At 45.9% G+C, this 4534-nt stretch overlaps 1 pseudogene; it reads left to right on the forward strand.

Annotated features, from left to right (window-relative positions):
* Nucleotides 1-1902: 1902 nt before the first annotated feature.
* LOC100390053 (keratin, type I cytoskeletal 18 pseudogene) lies at nt 1903-3256 on the forward strand (annotated as a pseudogene).
* Nucleotides 3257-4534: the final 1278 nt, after the last annotated feature.

The raw sequence follows: 4534 nt of genomic DNA on the forward strand, positions 1-4534 counted from the left end.
TTGTGAATATGAGAATGGAAAAAAGCAACATTTCTAAAATAAATCACTACTGTATGTAATGTATAATTTTAAATGTATGTATATGTATAACTAAATTAATAAGTTACATATAAGTAAATGTCTTGATTATATTGTCTGTTCTTCTAGAAGCTCATATATTTACATTAGCTAAATTCTGTGGGACTCTTTTCAGCAGTGGATTTAGTTTTCTTATATGCTGGCATATAGGACATTTGATGACTAAAGAGATGAAAGAGAGAATGAATGTACTTTACATGGATGACCAAACAACTCTTAGTCTAATGCATTGGAATCCACAAGGTAGCTGTAAAAAATACTGACATTCCGATACCATTCTGGACCAAGGGTAGCAGAATTTCTGGAGGCAATGCCTGGCCACTGGTATTCTGGAAAGCGGCTGAACTGATTCTAAATTACAGCCAGGCTGAGAACCACTGCTCTACAGGGCGAGTTCACATACCTTAACCACATCCTTCTTGGCAAGGGCATTCAGTCAGGTTAGTGGTTAAGAGCAAGGGCTCTGAAAGTGTTCAAATTGTGACTCTTCCACTAACTAGCATTGTGATCTTGTAAAAGTCACTGTACCTTCTTGTGCCCCAGGTTTCTGATACGTAAAATGAGAGAGAGAGAGAGAGGGGGAGGGGGGAGGGAGAGAGGGAGGGAGGGATCGCGTGCACACGCACACCAACTCAGTAAGTGGTTACTGTGAAGGCTAATAAGTTAATGCATACGAAGTACTTAGACCAGTGTCTGGCACCAAATGAGAGCTCAATTCACACTGGCTGGTATGGTCCAAGGGGTAGTGGAGCAGGGCACTCTTCACTGCCAGCCTGCCCACCATCCTGGTATCTGTGTACTCTATTCGTGCCATGATTCATCTTCTAACATGGCATTTCTTAAGTAGAGGAGATCGTGAGTGGAAATGGAGTGGGGATGGGGGCAGAGAGCCAGATGTGTGGCTTCAGCACAACGTTACATCCTAGTACTTTGTGGCCTCTTGGCAGGGGGGCAGAAAAGGAGGGCCAGGTGGTTTGTGCAGAGGAATGGACCCAGCTGAGGCTGCCACCCCAGCCCCAAGACATGGTGGGGATGTTTCTTCAGAGTATCTAAGCCCCATACCCTTCACACACTTCCTGAGTGATCACTCCCATCATGATCATCCTCTGGTCAGGGACACTATTTTACATGTGAGGTGGCTTCTTAGATGGAACCATGCAAGTTGAAAGCTGGGATGTGTCCTGGGGCCTCAGCACAGCTCCAGGGGTGAGGATTCTCCTCCTGTCCCTACAGCATAGCAATGATAAAGCAATGGCTGGGAACAAGCATGTGAAGCCAGTCTACTGGGGCTGGTTCATTCACTAATTAGCTGTGATTTCAGGCAAGATGTGTAACCCTTTTGCATGATTAGGAAAGCGGTTTTGTGAGAAGTAAATGAACTGACATATGTGGAACACTGAGAACAATGTCTGGCATATAGTATATGACACATAGTGTATTTTTGTTATTTTTATGATTTTATGCTGTGAAGATGTCAGTTATTTGTAAGATAACTTTTTAAAATTTAATTTTCCTTTCCTTTCAGATACCACTAAATGTCAAAAGGACAGGTCACTGTAGCATCTCAGGCCCATATCAAGTCTCTTCTGTGTTTTAACACACAGCTTTTAAAACACAGCAGGGAGCCCACTTAAGGTCCTGAGGTTCCCATAAAACTTTTTTTTTTTTTGAGATGGAGTTTTGCTCTTGTTACCCAGGCTGGAGTGCAATGGCATGATCTCGGCTTACCGCAACCTCTGCCTCCTGGGTTCAAGCAATTCTCCTGCCTCAGCCTCCCTAGTAGCTGGGACTACAGGTGAATCCTGTCCTCTTGCTCTCCTCCCCAGACCGCATGAGCTTCCCCACTCGCTCCACCTTCTCTACCAACTACTAGTCCCTGGGCTCTGTCCAGGTGCCCAACTACAGTGCCTGGCCAGTCAGCAGCACAATCAGTGTCTATGAAGGTGCTGGGGGCTCTGGTTCCCAGATCTCCATGTTCCACTCTGCCGGCTTCTGGGATGGCATGGGGTCTGGGGCCCTGGCTGTGGGAATGGCCGGGGGTCTGGCAAAAATAGAAGGCATCCAGAATGAGAATGAGACCATGCAAAGCCTGAATGACTGCCTGGCCTCTTACCTGGACAGAATGAGGAGCCTAGAGACTGAGAACCAGAAGCTGGAGAGCAAACAAAATCTGGGAGCACCTGGAGAAGAAGGGACCCCAGGTCAGAGACTGGAGCTATTACTTCAAGACCATCAAGGACCTGAGGGCTCAGATCTTCACAAATACTGTGGACAATGCTTGCATCATTCTGCAGATCGACAATGCCTGTCTTGCTGCTGATGACTTTAAGAGTCAAGTATGTAACAGAGCTGGCCATGTGCCAACCTGTGGAGAGTGACATCCATGGGCTCCACAAGGTCACTGATGACACCAATGTCATTCGGCTGCAGCTGGAGACAGAGATCAAGGCTCTCAAGGAGGAGCTGCTCTTCATGAAGAACCACGAAAAAGAAGTAAAAGGCCTACAAGCCCAGACTGCCAGCTCTGGGTTGACTGTGAAGGTAGATGCCCCTAAATCTCAGGACCTCGCCAAGATCATGGCAGACATCTAGGCCCAATATGATGAGCTGGCTCGGAAAAAACGAGAGAAGGTGGACAAGTACTGGTCTCAGCAGAGTGAGGAGAGCACCACAGTGGTCACCATGCAGCCTGCCGAGGCTGGAGCTGCTGAGATGACAGTCATGGAGCTGAGACATACAGTCTAGTCCTTGGAGACTGACTGGACTCCATGAGAAATCTGAAGACCAGCTTGGGGAACAGCCTGAGGGAGGTGGAGGCCCACTACGCCCTGCAGATGGAGCAGCTCAATGGGATCCTGTTGCACATGGAGTCAGAGCTGGCACAGACCTGGGCAGAGGAGTAGCACCAGGCCCAGGAGTATGAGGCCCTGCCGAACATCAAGGTCAAGCTGGAGGCTGAGATCGCCACCTACTGCCGCCTGCTGGAAGATAGCAAGGACTTCAATCTTGGTGATGCCCTGGACAGCAGCAACTCCATGCAAACCATCCACTTTGCCGCCACATAGTGGATGGCAAAGTGGTGTCTAAGACCAATAACACCAAAGTTCTGAGACATTTAGCCAGCAGAAGCAGGGGACCCTCTGGGGAAAAGGAGGCCAATAAAAAGTTCAGAGGTTAAAAAAAAAAAACCAATAAAAACATATATTAAAACAATAGCTAAAAATATTAAAATCATAGGATATCTTATAAAAATAGCCCAAAGGGTTTCTTATAAAAACTAAACATAACATCTTAACATAGGTCCCTGAGTTGTTATTCAAAAACCCAGTCCCCTGCCAAACAGACCTGCTAACACATAGACATCAGATGAGGAAGTTTATGTGTTAGTGGGAAACTGAGGACTAAACTCCGAACTCTGTTCTTCATTCTAAATTTTTTCCTGAGGGGCCTAGAGAAAGTCACACCTATGAGCCACAGCTAACATTCTTTTCTGCTGACTCCAAATTTTAAACCAAACTTCTCTTCCGTAACCAATTACAATCAGAAAATCTTTCAACCTACCGATGACCTGTAAGACCCTGCTTAAAGATATCCTGCCCTTTTAGAGCCAAACTAATGTGTAACTTCTATATTGATTGGCAATTTTGCCTATAACTTCTGCTTTCCCAAAACTCACCCCTGTCTTTCAAAGCTCTTACTTGCAAGCCATCAGGGAGGTCAAGTGTTAAGTATGAACAACCTGACTCTCGTTGCTTGGTGCCCCACAAACAAATGCCCTCCTTTCTCCCATTATAAACAATTGGCCTTACTCTGGGCAAGCGGACCCCAGTTTGGTTCAATAACACCCCGAGGAATATTATTATGTCCTAGGGTGTTGCCATTCCTAGAGTGTTACCAACTCAATAAAATTGGAACAGAACCCACACTGTCCATTTCTGGTAAGTTCTCCATACATCTATCATGGTGAATGGACCCCATGGTCCAGCTGTGTGGACAAGACAAGAATGCAAGTGATACAAATACAATCAGCTCAAGAGAGGTACAAATCATGAATGATGGCAGGTCAAAGACGGCCCACCTGGCGGAAGGGACATTGTGGAGTTCAAGGGAACCATGAAGAATGATGGATAGAATTTCATCCATTTGGGCTAGAGGAGTGGGGAAAAGAATTCCACACTTTTTAGGTAAAGGGAATGACATGAGCAGAAATATGAAGATGAAGAAGGGTCAGAAGTCATCCAATCTGATTGATATATAAGGTCCAGGAGGGAAGGATCAGGGGATAAGGTCGAGCAGGGCTTTGTCATAAAAGACCTTAAGTAATGGGTGAGCAATTTACCTTAATTTGTCAGTGAGGAGCCATTGTGGGTTTGGTAAAGGACTGTCTAATCACAGCTGTGCTTGTGGAAGAGTAATTATTCTCATAAGATGACTCAGAAGGGAGAAAGATGGGAGG

This window comes from Callithrix jacchus, chromosome 8 (assembly GCF_049354715.1).
Source record: "Callithrix jacchus isolate 240 chromosome 8, calJac240_pri, whole genome shotgun sequence".
Lineage (NCBI taxonomy): Eukaryota > Metazoa > Chordata > Mammalia > Primates > Cebidae > Callithrix > Callithrix jacchus.